The sequence below is a fragment of the Podarcis bocagei genome (genome assembly GCF_964188305.1).
Source record: "Podarcis bocagei genome assembly, chromosome: 2".
Lineage (NCBI taxonomy): Eukaryota > Metazoa > Chordata > Lepidosauria > Squamata > Lacertidae > Podarcis > Podarcis bocagei.
The window spans coordinates 48,127,270-48,149,222 of NC_138126.1; the positions used below are offsets into that span (position 1 = coordinate 48,127,270).

The 21,953-nt window shown below is 43.8% G+C and overlaps 1 long non-coding RNA gene across 1 annotated transcript; it reads right to left on the reverse strand.

Annotated features, from left to right (window-relative positions):
* Positions 1–20,583: 20,583 nt before the first annotated feature.
* Positions 20,584–21,577, reverse strand: LOC308581732. Its single transcript, XR_014005224.1, has 2 exons — positions 21,091–21,577; positions 20,584–20,713 (listed from the first exon to the last, which is right to left on the reverse strand). It is a non-coding gene; the product is annotated as an uncharacterized lncRNA (long non-coding RNA).
* Positions 21,578–21,953: the final 376 nt, after the last annotated feature.

Genomic DNA, 21,953 nt, shown 5'->3' on the forward strand with positions numbered 1-21,953 from the left:
GGCTGTGGTTTTTGGGGTTCCAGTGAGATTTCGCAAGACAGCCCACAGAGGTGCTCCTTGGATTCTGCCAACTGAGGCAGCTTTCTCAGTCTGGCTTATGGTTGGGTTGGCCCTGACAGTCAGCCTCAACAAAAATAACCACACTTATAAACTCCACTCACTTGTGGGGTGTTCCCTCTGGAGGAAAGGGGTAGGGAAGCCATTTGTTTTGTGGATGCCTCCTGTTCCCCTTGAAAATCAGGTGGAAGATGGTGCAGGGTCTGTGGAGGGAACTGGTGAAAAATTATCCATCTGGAGTCTCCCCCTCTCCTTACCCCCTTTAAGCACCCCTACCTAGTTCAACTGATGACTGAGTTGCTAAAAGGGTGGGCAAGGGTTAAAGTTTGTTTAAGAATGACAGTGATTACTCGAGGTAATTACTAATAACTTCCTTAATTCTTATGTAACAAGAATAACCATGTAATTTAATTCATTACATTGATCATTAATTTCCCATTACACTTGACCTTCATACAGCTTGCATAAGCTCATCTGCAAATCTAGCCTTTTGCCTAAAGGGTTTGCTTATTTAAGGAAAGTGTTCATTTTAAGTGGCCAAAGCTGCTGAAATCAAAATCGTTGTTCTTATCCATCTTGTGCATTTCAAAGGTGCATACACCTAGGACTTTGAATTAGTAGCACAAAGAGCTTCCATGTGGGTGATTAGTGTGGAATTCTTCTGCCCCCCTTCAGATACCGTACTTTTTATGGAGCGTCCACACAACACCATCATCCAGCTATTGTCATTCTGTATTTTCCTGGTGACCCTTCTGCCTTTTGTTGAGACACTTCCAGGCTGTCACTATTTTTTTTTTTTTGTGAGATTTAATAACAGCATCAAACCAACTTTAATTGCATGACCTGAATTTGTCAGTATGTAATTACGATTACGATTACGATGACAATAAAGATATCGTAATCGTAATCACATACTGACAAATTCAGGTCATGCAATAAAAGTTGGTTTGATGCTGTTATGCAGCAAACCTGCTTCCCCACCCCCAAAAAATTGGTTGTTTTTTAATAAGGTAAACAACAGGAATATGCACTGGAAATTGTGGGATAACAATTGTTTGATGCAGCCTTCTCACAAACAAATCAGAAAGAATGCTCAGTAAATAGTCAATATCACATAACCTCCCCACAAAATCTGTACAAGCAAAGCAGGATCAAATCTGGAAGTTATCTTAAAGTCTTTCCCCCCAGAAAAATGAAAGTGTTTAAATACAGCAATGGTCTTAGTCACTACTCCATTTTTTCTAGTCTGAACTATTTATATAATGCATTATGCTGAAGCTTTTAATGTCAAAGTTTTTCAGACTTTTTTACATCAGTTTTACACCAGCTGAATTCCGCCGCTGCCACTCACCCCCCCCCCCGAATTCCACATAATACTATGTGCACCTCTTTTGTTCTTGATGTAACTGTTTTATTGGTATCCATGCTCTGATCCTATTGCAAATGATGCTTTGGTCCAGATATGCTGTGAAGGTGTATGAATTACATCCTTCCTGAAACCATCTAAATAAGCCAGCTGTAATAGAGATGTCATCTCTGAAAGAACAGCAGCTGCAAAAGATCATTGCTGGTGTATTTGCCAAGTGACAGGCTCTCTGACAATTAACGTAGTTGGGCTGTGCCACCTAATTAATCACATTCATGGAATGAGACAGTACTGCGCAGTTCCAAATTGCTAGCATTTTGTGCTAATATTAAACATCTGAAAGGTCGGCAGGGTAAAAGGGGCCAAAGCAAATACACCCCCTCTCCTAACAGCACATATAATAAAGAACTCAGTGTGTACAATGGCAGTACAATGTGCTCAGCATTTGTAGAGAACTGTAAGAGTCAACAATGAGTTGCTGTAGCACATTTTGGACTGCTAATAGAAACATCCACGACCCCAAAAGTAATATTACATCTCTGCTCAGCAGTGGCAAAGAACATATTTGCAATACTGTATTTAGTTCAGTAAAGGTTCAGAGTTCAAGAAGGCTGCAGACAAACGGGGGAAATGATTCTGTGAGAAGCTGCAAGTGGCAGAATGGATCAACACAACAAAGTTGTCTGGGGAACAGCTGAAGCAACTGGGCATATTTATTTAAGGAGGAAAGAGGAGAAGATTAGATTGCTTGAAAGTTGTCAAATATTTAAAGGGATGTCAAAAGGGAGAGGGACAGCATTTGTGCCCCTCTGCAAAATGCCAAACAAAAAAAGGGGAAAATGAGTGGGTTCATTTACGTACATTAGGAAACGTTAGGAATAAAGGGCAGCTCAGCGATGGAATGGATTGCCAGAAAGGTTGCAGAGACTTTTCCTTGAATATAGTCAAATGAAGCCACTGCCCCGCCCCACCCTGTGTGGGGGTTTACTAATGGGTAAAAAGGCTTTCCTGTTAGACAATGTAAATTAAAAGTGATGCAAACTGATTCTGGATAGCTTGGATTTGTGTTGTTGATTTGTTTTTTGATACCTATTTTATATATTATAATTTCTCTATTGATTTGTGAATTTTGATCAATTGTTACGTACTGCCATGAGAGCCTTTGGTCGGAGGGCAAAATACAAATTTTAATAATGAAGAAATAATAGCAGGTCTTTCATTTTGTCAGGCTTGTACACAGGAACATAGGAAGCTCAAGTCCATCGGTTCATCTAGCTGATTATTGATTGACAGGCAGCCGCTCTCCAGGGTTTCGGGCAGGCAGTCTCTCCCAGTCCTACCTGGGGATTGAACTTGGGACCATCTGCATGCAAGGCAGGTGCTCTTAACACTGATCTACTCCCCTCGTAAATCATTAGCATTCTGAAATGGGCCCTGCAACAAAATGTTGCAGCATGTCCTTGCTTTCTAATTGATGCCCCCATTCAGGGAGCCATCTTATGTCCTCCCCCAGAGTACTATAAGCTATAACGGGCTCAGGCAGGCAGGTTTCCTCTGCCGCCTAAGCAGTTTACCATTTCTCTTTTCCAGTTGACACTCAGCATTCTGTGGCTTCTGGAGACCACTAAGTCTGTATTTGACCGTTGGGGAAGGCAAAGATGTGTGCCCTCTTGTGGGGTGGGGGTTGTTGTTTCAAAATGTTCAGCCGAACATGCTGTCCCCTCATTTTGGTTCTTGTTAGCATTCGGCCACCTAGTTTGTTGATAAAAATTAGGAGTACAGTCCCGGCACTTATGTTCATTCTTCTTGGCAGAACAGCCTTGAGATTTGAGTAGCATGTATACTTTTGATCCAAGCTCCCTGCCTGCGTTCTTGCCACTTGGTACTGCAAGGCCAACTTGGGGCTGATTCCCGAAAATCCTCAGATGAATCTGTCTGCAGAGCAGATCATTTTCAGCTCTAGTATTCACAGCTTCCACCCCCACCTATCCATCTGTCTCTGTCACACCCAATCTCAGCTCAAAAAGATTTTAAGATCTTTCTGTTCTCTTGGTGTTTTGCATAGGTCATGGTCTATGACAGATGAACGCAGTTCAGTTGTGGAACTGCTAGTTTTGTGTCATTACGGTAGTTAGTGGTATGCTGGGAGCTTCTTGTGTTTGGAGACACAATTTCTCCTCCTCTTTTGTTTCACAGTACAGAGAGTTTCCCCTTGGGGCATCATTTCTGTTGTGAGGGTTATTGCATGTGATTCTTTCCCCAAGACACCAGAGTATGCTGTAATGGACAGAGGGCAAATACATTCCATTTATTTTGTCTCAAAGGGTTAGAACATCGACAAACTACCGTCACCTATTGCAGCAGCCATGCATCCTACATTACGGAGGATAATTCTATATCTGGAAGAGTCCTCCATTTGTCCAGTCCAAGTCAAATTTGAATATAAAGTTCCATAAGAGGGGATAAGGGAGGCTTTGCAATTGTCCATCAACTGTTAATCCATTCATTCGGACAAGAGAATGGCTACTGTCCCCCTGCAGCAACATCTTTCCATTTTATGATTTTTTTCTTTTTCTTAAAAAAAAAGAGACTCATATTTGTATATTGAAGATTATGAGCTCCAGCACTGGAGTGCACATTTACCCTGATTATTAGTTTTAAGTGAGGGTTGAATTCTGGGACTATTAGGGGAAAGCTGAAATGCAGAAAAGATGTGCATTCCCTTGATGAACTGAATCAGCCCTTCAACCCGGGTTTTTCTTTTCGAAACACTTTATTCAGAAACTATAAATTATGTAATTGCCCCAGTGTGCTCATTTTGTTTGTAATTCAACAATTAGTGGAAAGTGACTGCTGAGGTACAGCCCTTTGAAGCTATTATTGGAAGATGTGAGATTATCTTACACTCCCGTGTGGTTTAGGGTAATTATCACATTATTATAGTCATATTAGATTTCTTCAGACTTCACTGCTTCCCCCCCCCCTCCACTGCACCCGGCCTTTCTTAATTAGCTAGGTGGGATTTGGTTGCAGCTTACACAGGTCATTTAGATGCCTTGACACCCCCCCCCTTGCCAATGATCAGCTTACCGGCTGCTGTAGCTGAAGAGTGTAATAAGAGGATGAGATCAGAACCTGTGTGCCAGGTGTGATGTTATGGCTCACCTCTCTGTCCTCATCCCTTGGCTCTCAGGACTTGCCCTTCTGCCCTTGGCTCAGATGCATTTCATGTTCCCTTTGAGAACAGTCAGCTGGCCTCTTTTCCCAAGAATCCTCGGATCTGTCGTTACTTAGCAATTCCAGATTTCATCTGAAGGATGGCGTTTAGAATAAGACCTCAGTAATGCAGTGCTTCCACAGTGCCCTTTCGTCTGAGCCCTATATCCTTAAGAACAGAAGAAGTGTCCTGCTGAATCAGGCCAGGGGCACATCTAGCCCAGCACTTTCCTCTCACCGTGACCAACCCGATGCGCCTAAGACTTGGCCATTGGCAGCCATGGCAAGACACAAGGCACAGAGCTCTTCTCTTAGCACCTAGCACTTTGGAGGGTCCACAGCCATGGCAAGGACCTTTCACCACTCAAGTCAGCAGGTGGAGGAAGGGTGGAGTGACCCATCCCTCTTCCGCCCACCCACCCACTCGCCTGGATAGAATTCCTTGTCGCCTAGGGTGACAAAGCAAGTTGCCAGTTACAAGGCTGGGCTTCGGGATCACAGTGCCCTTTTGACACAGCTCTGAAAGACACTGCTGCTCAGTTATATGAGTGCGGAAACAAGACTTGCGCAGCCAGACTAATTATTAATAGTGGATTATGTTTGCTGTTTGAAGGCTATTTTTGTGACCGTGGAGGTACAGGTGGTTTGTTTTTGTTTTTTTAATGACATTGAACATAAGCTTCCATTCTAAAAAATGGATGTACCCACTCACTGGAGCCTATCCAGTTCAGTCACTTGATAGCTTGTAACATATGAGCCTTCAGAATCCATTTTATCACAGTCAATGCATTGTGCACACCAGCTAAGGGCCCTGGAAGGATTTTGCATTGACAATAATGTTTGGGGGGTTTTGTGTGTGTGCATGAGTGATGAAAGAGTTAACTGGCCCTGATTTCACAGACTGCCTTTGTAGCTGAAGCCATTAAGAGTGATGTGCTGAAAAGAGTGCTTTAGGACTGAATGCTATGTCCTCCGAATTCTCTCTGTGGTCCGTGAAGATCTCATGAAATAATAATTAGAGCAAAGTCATTCGAAAAGCGGAAGGGTTTAAAAAGGCTTAGCTCATCTTCCCCAGCCTGGTGCCCTCCTCCAGATGTTTTGGATTATAGCTCACAGTTATGCTGATTGAGACTGATGAGAGTTGTAGTTCAAAACCTCTCAAGATGAAGGCGCTAGCTTGGAGAAAGCTGGCTTTGTTGAACCTGTCATTTCAGTGAGCCCAGAGCCTTTCTGTCTTACTGTGTTCTGATTTGTTTGAGGCTGCCCAGAGTGGCTGGGGCAGCCCAGTCAGATGGGTGACATCATCATCATCATCATCATTATTCTGAAAGGACTGCTTGGCAGAGCTAGGTCTCAGCTAGACACCTTTACTAAGCTGTGGCGAAAGATCATTAGGAAGGGAATAAAAAACAAAACAGCAAATATCATGATGCATTTATACAAATGTATCTGCACTTAGAATACTGTGTGCACTTCTGGCTCCCATGCCTGGAAATGGTGCAGAAAAGAGCAGCCCAAATTATCGCAGGGTAGAGCAACTTCTCTTTGAAAAAAGCTTGAAATGTTTGCCACCTTTAGGAAATAAGGCAAGTGATGGGAAACATGAAAGGGGCGTATGCAATCATTCATGGTGTGGAGGAAACAGATAGGGAGAAGTTTTTCTTCCTCATAATACTTGAACCCGGGGTCATCCAGTGAGGCTGAACAGTTGAAGCTTTGGAGCAGTCATGGGGAAAGACTTCTTCTCTCAGCACGAAGCTGAATTAGGGAATTTGCTGCTACAAGATGTAGTCCACCAGTTTGGATGGCTTCAAAGAGGGATTAAATAAATTCCTGGTGGATGATGCTACTAGGCATGAGAGCTCTCAAAGGCAGCATGCCTCTGAATACCAGTTGTGGAGAAACACAAGTGAGAGAGTGCTGCTGCACACATGCCCCAGTTTTGGGCTTCTCAGAGGAATCCAGTTGGCCACTGGGAACAGGGTGCTGAGATTCCTGCATTGCAGGGAGTTCAGCTACATGATCCCTGTGGACCTTTCCAACTCAGTGACTCTATGACTAGATAGGCCTTTGGTCTGATCAAAAGGGCTCTTCTTGTGTCCTTAAGCAGCTGGAAAATGTCAGAGCTTTGTTTGCTACCATGAAAATTCTCTTTAGGGATTTCCCCAAAGCTTTGGAGATAGTAGTTGGGTGGGTGGGCAGCTGCCATTTCCAATAAGCCAGGAATGGGGGAGTCACAGGTGATTAATTTGTACTTTTCTTGCCTAGGGCTGTAATTAATGGGTGATCCCTGCCTGATTCGAAGCTCAATTTAATTGGCCTAATCATATCCAACCAAATCCTAATTAATCTGTAATGTGCAATTTAAGAGGTATTTGTTTTCTAAATTACAATCCAGAAAAAGCTTGGAGGCTTGAAATGTACACTCTGTATGATATCAGTTACACCACGACTGGCTGGCTCAGCAAACTGATAATAAGCGATGGAATTTGGTATATCCGAAACATCAGCTCTTCTAACTCTGCCCAAGATGGAAAGTAACTTCTGCTTGCGTTTCATTGCGCCTTCTCTCCAAAATGAGGTTAACAACATTGCCTTTGTTCGTCGTTTCAGGTTTCCTTTATGGAAAGAAACACCTGCTCTGTTTATTGAGTTTTATTCTTAAACCCAACTCTTAAACTCAAATTATAAGATACATTATGTAGCTTTTCTATGTCAGCTGTGCTGATAGTATTATTATTGTTATTAGTATTACGGTTATTAGGATTTATTACCTACCCATCACCATAACCCAGTGTAGGTCGTAGTAATTAAAAATACAGTATTGATAACAGTTCACAACAAATTAAACACCATCAGAAGATTAGGGCAGGTCCTTTAAAAACTTTCTTACGTGCCAAAGCTCAGGGTAAAGAGGTGACTCCCAGATCCTTTATGTACCTTTAGGCTGCTATAGTCTTCTTTAATCCAGATGTTTCCAGTGAGATCACAGAGTAAGCAGCATGAGAATTGTAGGATACTGCTTTTGAATACTGCATGTATTCCAATGAATTTATACTCTGGTTTTTATTACTAACCAAAAATGCTACCACAGAATAAATATGATGGAAAGGGCATTGTGAAACTCATTTGGAATATAACTAGTACCAGATTTCCACCATTATTCATTTGAAATATTTGTACACTTTAATTTGCTTCTCTCTAAAGTGCAATACCCTGCTGAATAATCCAATTAATTATTGCAACAGTTTACTAAACCCAACAAAGAATTCACATTTATAAAAAAATCAGCAAGCATTTCAAAACATCTATCAATATCTATCATACGCTAACAGCACAATCAACAGAAATGAGTCTATTGAAATCAGTTGGGCTTGCTGACCCATTAATATTTCATATGCAGATCAACCCCCACATTAAGGAAATGCTGAGTTCAGCAAATTGTAATGAAAGAATACTAGCATTCTTGCATGATTAAAGGTGAAGACAAATGCAATATTCCTGAAGCAGGGGGCCCAATCTGGGAAACATAAACACACATACTTCTCTCTGGGGCCCAGTTCTGAAAAAATGGTTTTGTGAGTTTGCAACAGATGCTGGCTATACACAGCACTGATTGGTTAACAGTCAAAACGGAACTAAGAAACTTTCCTCCCCTCCCCCCCACATCACCAATCACGGGAGCAGTATTTCACTTTTTTTAAAATGTTCCCTGTTTAAACTAACAATGTAATGAAAAAATATACATACAGCCCCTTTGAACACAGATGAAGCACCACTGAAACAACAAGCACGATGAGCGCCGCAACCCCAGAGTCGTCCGCAACTGGACCTAATAGTCAGGGGTCCCTTTACCTTTTTAAGCAGTAACACCACCAGGGCAGCAGCTCAGGCAGATGGGAAAAGCCAGGGTGAAGGGGAAATGGCTGGAAGACGCTGCTGATGCCCCCTGGAATCTGCCATCTGAGGCACCCACTTCACTCAACCTGCTAGAAGGGCAGGCTCTGTGAGTGCTTGTGGGTGTCTGAGCAATAAAGCAAAACATGGACGGCACACCTTTGATACTGCTAGCGAAACAGATATAGACAACAACAATCCCTTTGCCCTTCTTCCTGTGCTCCCAAATTATTTTCATGAATCACGGCCCCTCATGCAGTTTCAAATTGTCAAACTGCCTTGAGCACCTCGGCAGAAAGGCAATACAGTGGTACCTCGGGTTAAATACTTAATTCGTTCTGGAGGTCTGTTCTTAACCTGAAACTGTTCTTAACCTGAGGCACCACTTTAGCTAATGGGGCCTCCCGCTGCCACCGCGCAATTTCTGTTCTCATCCTGAAGCAAAGTTCTTTACCCGAGGTACTGTTTCTGGGTTAGCGGAGTCTGTAACCTGAAGCGTATGTAACCCGAGGTACCACTGTACATAAATTCATTCACTCAGTCAATCAGTTTCCTGTACAAACATCAGTTCTGCATTAAAGAATTGCATGCACACCTTTGTGTGCTGGGAGCACACGTGTTTCTGTTGTGCCACACAGACCCACATTCGGAAGCTTCAGAGGAAGGCAGCAGCACCATGTCAAGATCTCTCCCACCCTTGGCATGCTGGACATGCTGCCGTATCACCAGCACATTGCGCATTGTCCTTTCCCATCCCACTCACTGGTGTGCATTGGATGTTGGCAGAGAGACACACAACGTGGTAACATCATAGCTCTGCCTAAAGATGATGGGGGCATGCATGGACAAAATCAATCCACAGCTGTCAGTTTTGACAGGAGCTCTGTGTTGAATGTAGCATGTCATTCCATGCTGGGGAAAAGCCCTATGGAGCCATGGCTCAGCGACAGAGCATCTGCTTTGCATGCAGAAGGTTGCAAATTCAATCCCCAGCATCTCCAGGTAGAGCAACAAATGTCCCCAGTCTGAAATCTTGCAGAGTTGCTGCCAGTGAGTGTTGACAATACTGGGCTAGATCTAAGGGTCTAAGGCTGTTTCCTATATTCCTATGGTTGAGCTTATTTCTACAGTGGGCTGTACTCCAGTCCTTCACTCACCAATAGCCCAGAATTTTTGATGGGATTTGCTCACCCACAACTGCACAGCCTAAATCAGCAACAAATTAGCATTGCAGCCACCTCTTGCGTAAGCCAGGAAACAAATACGGGCCAAGGAAATGTGGGTTCTCTCCACACATTTGTTTGCGCTTGGCCTTTGGACCTCAGTGCCATCGGATCAGAATTGCCCAAATGCAGATCCTTCTGGGAACTGATGAAAGCGCCGAGGGAAATGCCAAGAGGACAGAATGAACGCTGTCACCATTTGTCCAAGAATGACATTTTCTTGTGCACTTCATTTGTTTGATCTATCCCTTCTCCGCTGCTCTTCCTGCTCCAGGCTTTCTTCCGCTTTCTATTATTAGTGCAGCGTTGCTTGTGTTACATAACCAGGCAGATCATCCTGACTTGCATATAGTCATTTTCTGCAAATATCTTGACATGCACCAAACGGAGCTAGAATGCTAAATAAAGAGGACTTCATAAATCACTCTGAGTAACAATAGAGCTCTACTCATAAAGTCAGCATTGGAACAGGAGCAGTAATAGATATTCAATTTATCACGGTCATGCACAAAAGAAACAGGGGGCACTGTGTAGTGGTTAGTGCAAGGGGGGGTGGAAAGCAGAAATACTGTTTGTTTATTTGTTTGTTGACTGACTTATTTAAAAAACAACAACAGCCACCTCTGCTAGCTAGCAAAGGGCAAGTCAGTTCACTTATCCATAAGATAGCACCAATCCACTTTGATGGGCAATGGTGCTAAGGGTTGCATCAATATCACTTTGTCACTGATGCACACGCTCCTGTCTTGAGATGCAGGCTGATATCACCCTGCCGGAAAGCGCGGCATGCCACATCTTCTACTAATCAAGATTATTGATTAACTTTCAGGGATTTCATAAACATGCATTTAAGCCAGAGAATTATGCATGGGCATATAACATTGCCTGATGTCTCTGTCACCTGTGACATAAGTAATTATGTTGAAAGCAAGGATAGATAAATCAGAATATTATTGGTTCATGTCACTTTTGCATGTATTTCCTGACAAGTCCATTCCATCCTGATTCCACATTTATTAATTTTAACACACAGTTTCTGATGGTTAGGTCACTAAGGTACTATTCCTGCCCTACAGAAAACATCCCCTAATAGACTTAGTTGTCCTTCTCCCTAAATTCAGGTTTATCAACCTGAGAACTTGCAGTTCCTATTCCTTCTTTAAGCAGCTTGAGTTCTCAAAAGTATTTCAGAATGCCTTGTGAACCCCAGGGTGAGCAATCCCAGGACTTATATGAACCTGGGAGGACAAGAGGTAGTCTAGTGGGGAGAAATAGGGGGTTGTTTGTCGCTGCTATACTAGAAAGGAGCCAGAACAATAAATTCTACATCCGTTAAGCCTGTGCTGCATCCAGATCTTATTCCTTTTGATTCCCACCAAGACCTTCTTACTGCTCCTGTTTAATGACCCCAGCCAACTTTTCTTACTTTCATTTATTTATTCAGATGATTTATACGCCACCCTTTGCACAAGTGGTAGGTGGCTTAGGCAACCAGATGAAAAGCCATGAAACAGCACAACCCTTTAAAAATATCTAAACAAGAAATCACAAAAAACCCCAAATCCTAATAGCCACCAGATCTTTTTGTTTGACAGCTCCACCTCTCTCTAATGAAACTGGCATTGTTTGAACTGCACATCCTTACCTGCGCAGTTTACATTTCATCCATCTTCCCTGCAGAATCTAGAAGCTACTGTTTTACAGGATCCCAGCCAATAAAACTCAGGACAGAAAGATGGCTGATGCCAACTGACAGAGCCAGCCTCTTACTATTCCCGGACTATTACTATTCGTAGGGAGCTGCCTTGTTCAAAGTCAGACTGTGGGTTCACCTAGATCACTACGCTGCCTGGAAACATCTCTCCAGAGTTTTGGGCAGGGGACTTTTTCCAGCCCTATCTAGAGATTTCAGGGAACTGAACCTGAGACCTTTTGCATGCCAGGTGTGTGTCCTGCCACTGAGCAAGCTCGCGTGACACTCTCTGGGCATGGGAGTCCCGTGCTTGGGGTTGACTCACATCATTGTATGAGCACACTGCTTACTATCACTTTAAAGCACCATATGGCACCAGAGAGGGAAAGGAGAAATGCTCTTGCAATCTGCTCCTTGTCATTGTCACCTGAGATCCCTGCGAATGCCAGCTGCAGATTCTCAAGCCACGTCTGCATGCCTGGGAATCCAGTTAACTGAGGGCCCCATTTGTATAGCTCTGGGGACATCGTGTGCAGTGTGTTTAAAAAGATACCATTTCCTTGTTTAGGTAAGCTGGGGGAGTGCAGCCTCACTCACTTCGGGGCAAGCCCAGGGGAAGGTTGTCCGTCTGGGAATGTTTGGCATTCCTCCCCTGTTGCTGTAATCCTGTTAAAGTGACTTGCATAATCCTGCATCACTTTTTCAGATTTGTTTTCACTGGAGCCAGTTTCATTGGGATCCTGTGTCTCCCTCTGGCACCCGTTGTTCTATTTCTAAGTAAGAAAATCTGCAGTGGACCTTGGAATGAGAGATTCAGCCTAAGGCTGCTTGCTTTATCTGCACAGTGCACTAGATTCTGTCCCTGGAGGTCTAACTACCTGTCATGCTAATTTTATGAATATTTGACATGTCAGGGGATTTCAAAAATCTAATCCCAGGCATGGGGGTTGTGGAGGTAGTGCACAGAGAGGGGTGATTGAACCCTTTCCTCCCCATCCTGGGCTCTTTGGGAGGAAGAACAGGATAGACCAGGGGTCGGCAAACTTTTTCAGCAGGGGGCTGGTCCACTGTCCCTCAGACCTCGGGTTACATATGCTTCAGGTTACACACACTTCAGGTTACAGACTCCGCTAACCCAGAAATATTACCTCAGGTTAAGAACTTTGCTTCAGGATGAGAACAGAAATCATGCTCCGGCAGTGCAGCAGCAGCAGGAGGCCCCATTAGCTAAACTGGTACCTCAGGTTAAGAACAGTTTCAGGTTAAGAACGCACCTCCAGAACAAATTAAGTACTTAACCTGAGGTACCACTGTATTCTGGAGGGGGAAAAATGAATGAATTCCTATGCCCCACAAATAACCAAGAGATGCATTTTAAATAAAAGGACACACATTCTACTCATGTAAAAATACCAGGCAGGCCCCACAAATAACCCAGAGATGCATTTTAAATAAAGGGACACATTCTACTCATGGAAAAACATGCTGATTCCCGGACCATCCGTGGGCCGGATTTAGAAGGCGAGTGGGCCAGATCCGGTCCCCGGGCCTAAGTTTGCCTACCCATGGGATAGACATTGAAATCATCACAGAAAAAATAAAGAAAGCTCCCATTGGTCTCACAGCGGCCAAGCTGGTGCATCTGGAAAACGCCAAAGCAGGACCGAAGTGCAACAACTCTCTCCCCACTTGTGATTCCAAGCAACAGACATCCAGGCTGCAACTGGCTGTGACAAAAGATTACCAAAGCAGGTAATAAAAGACAACCACCACCACCCCACCCCTAAATATGCTATCTTTCAGCAGTGAGAGGGGAAAGGCCAGGTCATGCTGTGCAAGCCCAAGTAACAAGTGTCATTTTGTGCAGACACAAGCCTTGCTCCCCATCCCAGCAGCACCATGTCCTTAAGAGAAGGTGCAACACTCAGGTGGCAGCCAGGGTAGGCTGAAAGAGCTGCCCAAGGTGGAAAGTTTTGGGTTTGGATTAGGTGTAAGTACAGAGGAAAGCAGGTCATGGTTAAGGGCTCAGCAGAACAAATCTAGCCAGGATTAAATTAAATATTTAGCAGCGATGTAAATAATACACTGGATGCTAATCCTCAACTGTGTCAGGGTAGGAGAGGTGAGGAGGATGAGACAGAGGCAGGTGGGATAGGAGAGAAATGGTGATCGGGAAAGTATAACATTGCGCAGAATTGCAAGGGTGATAATTAGGAGGTTTAAAAAGTGAGATGGAGGCTTTAGGATTCTGAGACGGGAAGTGTGATAATGTAGTTGGGCTCATGTAAGTGAGAGAGCAGGAGCGCCAGCTTGGCCCCGTGACTGTGGGTGCCCGGGGTCATGGGTGCCATGCAGCGTGCATGGCCCTGGCACCCAAATTTGTGGGTGCTCGGCCCCTTCATGGTGAATTTTGTAGGTGCTTGGGCACCCAGGGCCCCAGAGACTTGGCACCTATGAGAGAGAGAGGGGGAGAGTCAATGGATGGAAAACCACTTGTCTGTGTAGCAAGAAAGATATGCATAGATTTATATCAGCTACCTTCTGCTAGAAAACATCCCAGGATTCCTACTCCCTTGCAGTTAAAGAAAATGGGATGTGAGTGCAGCTAATGAACTCATTGTGGGCTCATTGTGAAATCTAGTTTGGCTTATCTTCACAACTCATCCTAGATAATAACTTCTTGAAAGTTGTAAACCTGCATTCACCCAGAACCATCTTTGACAATGGGAAGCCTGGGATCGAATCGGTTTCTCACAGCTGGATCTGGCCAGACGGGAAACATTCTTAAAACTACCTTAGATATAGAAGAGTTTTGCAGCAGGGCCAGGAACGAAACAGCAATGTCCATGTAGGGCAAAGTTTTTTATCAGGGCCTGGAGCTTTCAGCAGAGAAATAACACGTGCAGCCATGGTTTTTAATTAAGCCCATTCAGCAAAATTGTGGAGAAAGATTTAGTAGCACGATGGAGATTTCTTTTCCCTGTTCTATCAGCAGGCACCCTCTTAATCTGGGTCATTCATAATATACTTATGATTACAAACCCATCCCCTTCATTACCCTGTGGGCAAGGTTAGATTGGAAGCCCACAATGCACAGCAGTGAAGGCCATGTGAAAAATGGTGTCATGTCAACAAGGGCTGGGCAAGGCAGCTGGCACACACACATGTTCTTACACGCAGCCCCAGCAGATGGAGAAGGCTCATGTTGTGTTTCTCCTTCGTCACGGGGATTCATGCAGCTTAACTCATTCATGTTTATAAAGCACATGTTGTTCCTCAATGGAAGACGCTTAAGAGATTATTATTATTCACAATCTCCCCTGTCCTCCGTGTTGCTGAATGATAATATCCCAGAGCACAAGAGGTCTCACTTGCTAATACCCAGAATGGGCTGCAATTAAAAAGAGAGTAAAGTGATTGATACCAGTCATGTCTAGAGCACATGGACCTGTTTGTATTTTGAGGCAGTTCTGACGCCATCATGAGAAGTTCCTGGCATTTCGTTATAACTCAGGTTCATTATGCAGGATAAATGTGTGCTATTTGCTTGCCTGACACCTTCGTAGATTGGCATTTGCAAATACCACTCAGATAAATGCACCACTGCACATTCCAATCACTCTGAAACAACATGATTGATTGCATGCTCTTGCTTTAACTGTGCAATTGCACAAAACAAACAAACACCACCACCACGCACAAAGGCATGCACATGACTTCATTGTTTTGTCCATTCTCCCAGCAGATGGACCGTCTCAATGCACATCCATATCGCCCTATGACTGAACTTGCAGTGTCCTCGTGATTTCCATTCACAAAATATCTTTATTGCAAAGGCAGAACAATGTGAAAGGATGCTCTTTAAAGCTCCTGCTTCACCCAATAAATAAATTACCAGTGTAATGCTGTGGATCATCTGTGCCTTAACATAAACTAAGCTCCGTTTCGTGGTAAACCGTAAATGTGCACATGCATACTGCAGTGCCCGTATATCATGTAATGCATTGGCAAGGCAACTTCATCAATTGTCCTGCACAACCTGTTCAGTAATGCCATTGATTTACAATAGAGCACATCAATATGCACTAACTGTTTTTATGAGAGCAACAGGTAAGTGGTTGCAATAAGTGCCACAGGAACCATTAGCAGCAGTAGCAAAAGGTATTTAGGGAGATTTCTGGGTTGGACAGCGGAACTAGTAGGTAACTGGCCATCACTGGTTGTCATGGCGTTAGGCAAAGCGGCACAGGCAGCTGCTTCTCCTCCTCCTCTTCACAAAGCCAGCTTTACTAGGTAATCATGGTTATTCCCTGTCAACAGACTGTGGCTTAAGCTACTTATTGCAGCTGCTTTGAAATTGCTAACCTTTGCATCACCATAGATAAAAAGGGTGAGAGAGGGTAAAGAATAACTTTCACTTGTTCTAGAGCTGCTCTGTAGACCACTTAACTGCTTTTTTATAAAAAAAAAAACACAGTCTGGAAGAGATCAGCCAAAGTTCAACAAATAACATTTTGCACCTTTACAATAGAACTCTGGAAAGCCCATGTTTATCCAGATTCTAGAAGACATCAAAGCCTGGGCTAACTTTAATATTTGTTGTTTGTGTTGTTGCTGCAGATAGTTAATTTCTCTCCTGAAAAGTTTGGTGACTGAAAATTCAGGGCACTTCCAGACTGTCACACGTTTTCAAAGATCTTTCATACATTTCAGTAGATGCCCGTGTATGCCCTTCAAGCCCTTCTCCATAACCCATCACTGAGAATGCATTGTGATAAATAACAGTGGCTACGTAGTACCCAAATGCTCTTACAAAAACAAAAACAAAACAGACTTTCTGCAGCAAAAAAGCGATGGAAAACTACAGTGGAAAGTGCAGGATAACAATTACTTGGCGGCAATGTCATATAACCTCAGTGCAGATTTTGTGAAAACAACTTAGGACGATTGCCCAATATACACCTCAGCTGGAAACAACCACAGACATAGTAAAATAAAGGAAAGATCAATCAAGCGTGTGTGTTTTTTTTTAAAAAAAGTAGTAAAGTTCATTTGAAGAGGTCATAGGATTGAAAATAATAAACCCTGTTAGATCTTTATCTACTGAAAGAGCAAAAATAAGCATTAACTTGTTTTCTAACAACACCTTGAGGTCACCATTTGGCTGCTGCTCTACTTCATAAAATGGGTTAGGGAGTAGGAAGCAATGGCCTTCCGCAGTAGCCCATATACAGTACAGTGGTACCACGGGTTAAGAACTTAATTCGTTCTGGAGGCCCGTTCTTAACCTGAAACTGTTCTTAACCTGAGGTACCACTTTAGCTAATGGGGCCTCCTGCTGCCGCCACCGCCCTATTTCTGTTCTCATCCTGAAGCAAAGTTCTTAACCCGAGGTACTCTTTCTGGGTTAGCGGAGTCTAACCTGAAGCGTCTGTAACCTGAAGCGTCTGTAACCCGAAGTACCACTGTATAGAGGAAGCTTACAAAAAGCATAAGGTGTTTTAACACAAGTAGGATGTAAATTGCAGCTGTAATATCCCCGCTCCCCTAGTTCATGTGAACTTCCATTTGAGATTAATTTATCCCATCCAGTGGCTGGAGAGTACTTTCCAAACAAGGGAGAGGACTGACAAACCCTCAGGACAATTGCAGCCATTACATAATTATTAGTTACTTAAGTGAGTGTTCAATACACCTCAAAAGGTTCAGAGCTTCAATCCTCTGAAAACCAAGCAACCTTAAGGCATTGTAACCAAAGTGGCTAACCCAGTAAAGATAACTGTCCTGAGCAAACTTATTAGTCTCATATTTTGGATTGTAAGGAAGGACATGTCAGAGACAGGCTGCATTTTAGAAAATATTGCTAGGAAACAATGGTCCTTTCACACAAGATAAGGATGAACAAAGTTACTAAATTATGTAGGCAATTAACGGGCTTCATATTAGTAAGTAAAGCTGTGTAGATAAAATGAAAAGCCATAAGCCATAAGCTTAAACCTATGAATAATAGAGGTGTCTAGGTTTCAGATATGCTCCCTTATACTGAGTTATTTCACTGGTCTATATTGTATATATCTGTGGAGCACCCTGTCACCACACAGCCCCCTTGGAGGATTTGTAGTGCCTCATCACAGTCCTGGATTTGACTGACATTCAGGTGGGGGAGGGGAGCAAAAGAGAAGGTGGGTTGCACAACAACAGTGGCCATAGCATGGGAGTGAGAAGGGAGGAAAACGAACGGCCCGGCCACACCTCCATTTGCCCTGCCACTTTCCCCCGGGAAAACACACTCTTTACTGCTGAATTGGAACAAACTGCAAGCGAGTTTTCCATAGATTGCCATTTGTTCTGATTCAGCAGTAAAGAGCATGCTTTCTAGGGGAAAGCTGTGGGGGAAATGCAAAACCCACTAAGACCCATGCCTAGAAAGTGTGGGACAAGCAGAAAACCGCTCAGACACCTGCTTTCTGTAGGATAACCAGCCTCATAACATGCATAAGTCTATTGCATGAGAGGGTTAATACCATAGAGTAAGCTGTCCTGCCAGGCTTAGCTATGTCACTTCCCCTTACCATGGGAGGAAATAGGTAATCAAGCCTTTGCAGCCTCCCACTCTAGCTGCGAATTCACCACGAAAAGAGGTCTGAGGTGGTTCCTCCAGTTCAGCCAAAAGGCTTTCAGCATATACCAATAGTTTAGGAACTATTAACACTTTGTAACTAAACTATGTTTTACTGCCTGTGCATCTTTTTCTGACTGATGTATAGAAAAGCACATCAACCTGACCTTTGTAAGAGAGTTTGTAAGTAAACTATTCCTTAACTTACCAAATGTGTGGTCTGTTCCTATGCTGGGGAAAGAGGGAAACTTTGGAAGGAACTTTTAAAGAGGACAAATTTGGAACTCACTTGAAAGAGCATATCTTTGTGATTTTAAATCTCTGCTGGAGTTCTCTAACCGAACAGTAGTTGCCCCAAACTTGGACCTTGGCATTCAAGGAAATCTCCCCCCCCCCTTTTCTTTTTTGAACCAACACTTTCTAGACATGGGACAAGCAGAAGTGTGAATGAGCCCTGAGAGGGGGAAAGCGATGGTAGATGTTCAAGTAAAGGAGGGATGTAAGAAGAAAAAATAGCAGTGTCAAACAATGGCAAATGTTTGCATAAAGCACTGTGGAACACTCCCAAGCATTTATCTCCCTGGTTACTTTATTTGTTTTAACTGAAAAGCAGCTTGGAGTTTCATTAGTTTTCTTAACATCAATAGGAAATTTGTTGCGGCCCTTAATCGGAGTAGGGTGCCACACTCAGCCTATCCTGACTTCGTTTCATAGTAGAATACAGAGGAAGAATAAACAGACTCAGGACTTACCAATTATGGCAGGAATGTCTAGATGAAGAATCAGCCAACATTTATTGGGCAATCCCCAGGGAGCACATCAACAGAATATTACACTCAAGGCTATTTTGTCTCAATGAGTCACTAAAAAGAGGAATCCAGAGATTCTTGCACAGCCCAAACACCTCTGTAAACAGGGACCTTTTCCTGAAAATTACACCCCCAGTTCTGCATCCATCACTTTGCTGGAAATATCACAGTTCAGCAGAGCACTTAGTAGCAGATCCCATATTTGTGGGAGGCAGGCAGATTAAAGGCAGCAGGACTGCCTGTCCCTCACGCACACCACAAACACTTGGAAAATTGCATTTAGAACTTGGGAAGGTCATTTTTAAACAGGCTTACAGTAATGGGGTGAACTGGGATTAACAGGAGATATAACTAAACAAATGGTGGATTAGAGTGGCTGAAACCATATATACACTTCCTTGAAAGTTAAACTCAGTGGAATCAGTGGAACTTACTTTCAATAAGCATGTTTAGGATCAGGTATTCAGCAGACATAATATGCTGCTTGAGCTGTATTCTAGCATTGCAGGGGGTTGGACTAGATGACCCTCAGGGTCCCTTCCAACTCAACAATTCATGATTCTATTAATAAAAACTACTGACATCTCCAGTCAATATTTTGCAGGGATTCAAACATGTATTGGGAAACTGGCATTTGAGCAATTAAAGCACTTTCTTACCCTAGTGTAATAAGTCCAGTTGTTGTTTTGTGTGTTTGTTTGTTTTTAAACCTTTTTGCAGGTAGGAAAGGGAAAGGGAAATGCATTGTAAAGAGCTCCTGGGTATAGCCTTATAGTAGCCTATGCTAGCACAAACCTGCAATTTTAATGTCATGTTCTTACCATAGGGGTTTCTGCATAGTCACAGCACAGCAAGACTTTTCTTCCAGATCTCACTTTTCCCTTTGAACTTGGACCTGTGCAGTTTTCTTTCCTTTAGAAAAGAGTTTCTCTCCCCCCCCCCTCTCTCTTAATACACACAAGAATACGTGCACAACCTGTTCCCTTCATGTGCCACCTGCTTAGTTACTTGAGAGCTGACAATTATTTTCTCTCACAGCTGAGCTGTACCAAATGTTTCCTAATACTCAAAAACTTGTAAGGATTGTAGGAGAGAGGGAAGGAGGGAGGGAGGGAGGCAGGCGGTTGAAGAAGACCTCAGGGTTTACTCCAGCTGAACCGCCACCCTCTTCACCCACAGAGCCACCTATCACCAATTGCTCTGTGGGAAGGATCCTGATATTGGTATACACATGTCAATATCAATTACTGCAGTTTTCAAATGTTTCTGACATTATTTGTAAGCTGCCTCAGAAAGATTTGTAACCTGAAGAGTGGTGTATACACGTAAATCAGGCAGGGGCTACTTCAGCCCAGACATGGCCTTCCAGCAGTGGTGGCTGATGCCCAATGGGAGCAGAAGTCAAGGAACGCAACAGTAGGTGAAGCCAATGACAGGATACAGGAGCCCCGAGAGTGTAATGTCTTGGCAACCTAAGTAGACAGGAGGGAGTCAACCCAGATTTCCTTTCTGTGTCAAATGGTCATGTGACCCAGCTTCCCATGAGTCCCTTCCTCCTGTGGCTGCTCCCTCCCTCAGCTGCCATGGCTCTTTCTCCTCAGCCGCCATGTCCTGTTGTGACATCACAGGCAGTCCAGAGCCAATGGCAACAGCTGGAGAAGCACCTGAACAGCCTCCCAGTATTCATCTTGCGGGGTGTTGGGGAAGGTGTAATGAACAGTGTATTTAGAAAGATATTTCTTTAGAAATAGAAGCTGGCTGGCTTAAGCCCTGTGGTTCTCTTCATTACTTCCACAGGTGGCCTCGAGAAAAGCCTTCCCATCTTCAGGCATCCTGGAAAGCAAACACAGGCACAGTGAGAGGGATGGATACTATCCAACAGACATCTTCACTGGCTTCTGACTAGCAACTTCATCCCTCGCCTCAGCCTGCCTGCTTCCACCGGCTTCCACCCATGAATGTCCACAGGCTCATCCATTTATCTTGTGCCTGCAGGGTGACCTCCACTGCCCACTGAACGCACCCGAACACACACCATTTGCTTTGACCACATTCAAAACCTCCCAGTCACGCACACAGACACATACCAGCTGACTTCCACAAAGAACGCCAAGAGACACATTCGCTCATCAGCCACTCTCAGTTCAATACACAAATATCCACACAGTTCATGTCAACCAGCTTCTGAAGGTAAATTCCAACCCTCTTACATGTGCAAGCAACAACCTGCTTCAGCCTTGTGCCACCCACTAGCTTCCAAATGTGAACTCCACCAGCTTCCACCCACCAACATCTGTCAGCTTCCACTAGGTCCATCGCCAGGCTCCAGACAGCTTCCAACCATCGGTATCAGCCCCCTCCATGCTGCAATCCCACTCAGCAAGCAAACTTGCTTTCTATCACTCCATAGCAGCTTGCTGCTGGATGATCTCCTCATTCTGTCTATTAATTCCATGTGAAATCCAGGAGTCCTGAATGCCACAGCTGTTACCTCCTGTGCTCTGTTAGGGAAGGGAGAAAGCCTTTCCCCTTGGACCATGTTTATATCCACTCAGTTGCCATGTGCTTTTGTGACATCACAGGCAGTCCACAGCCAATGGCAACAGCTGGAGAGGCATCATTGATGCCTCCTCAGACCACACAATTGTGGGTGCAGCGGGGAAGTAATCCATTATTTTGCTTGATTATTATTAAAATTATGTTGTTGTTGTTGCCGCTGCTTTTTATTTTATTATTATTATTACCACCAAATAAATGCCACATTTGCATTCATTGCCCTGCCCACTTTTGCCTGTGACCCTACCCAACTGGCATGTGCCCCCTTCCCCAAGAAAATTTTCCAAAAGAGAAGGCAGTCCTCTGGCTGAAAGAGACTCCTCAGCCCTGCTTATGTCAATAGAAACAGGCAGGAAATAATGGTCTGCCATAGGCGACTAATCTCCCCAGATTAGGAAACGTCATTCTCAGATTGTCAAAACCTAACAAGGTACATGAAGTGCAATCTTCATGTTAATGAGGGGTATTTTGTCATATGCAATTCAGTGCCATAAAGTTCCTCGTCTTGCTTCTGCTA